The following is a 512-nucleotide window of genomic DNA, read 5'->3' on the forward strand; positions in this document are numbered from 1 at the left end:
CAGAAAAATGACCAAGTCAGGAATTCTGATGCCGAGCCCTGGCTTGTTTGATAACGAATACAGTCAAGCCCAAATATATCGAACTTGGATATTTCAGATTACTGGCTATATCGAACACAGACCCTTGAAAACCCTATGTGAAAGGATAGGAAAGTCTAGCAGTATATCGAAGTCCAATTTCACCGGTTGTTCAATATATCCGACTACAAGCTGCGCCCCTGCACGTGGCACAGCTCCTGAGATCACTTCTCGCGCACAGAGACGGGTTGGCTGCGCGGCCTTGGGCACTTGCTTTCAGCGCCAGTGCCGTGAAACTGCGTTGCGAGGGCAAGGTGGGTGTGCTTGAGGGTGGGCTTCGGTCTCTTGTCCTCATTTTCCACGGCACATCTCTCTCATGCGGTGAAGCCAACATAGCCAAATCCTACAGATAAGTTTATCTATTGCGATTTTCGATGTATCAAATTTTCGATATATCGAACTATTCGCGATTCCCTTCGAGTTCGATATATAAA

The sequence above is a fragment of the Amblyomma americanum genome, chromosome 3, assembly GCF_052857255.1.
Source record: "Amblyomma americanum isolate KBUSLIRL-KWMA chromosome 3, ASM5285725v1, whole genome shotgun sequence".
Lineage (NCBI taxonomy): Eukaryota > Metazoa > Arthropoda > Arachnida > Ixodida > Ixodidae > Amblyomma > Amblyomma americanum.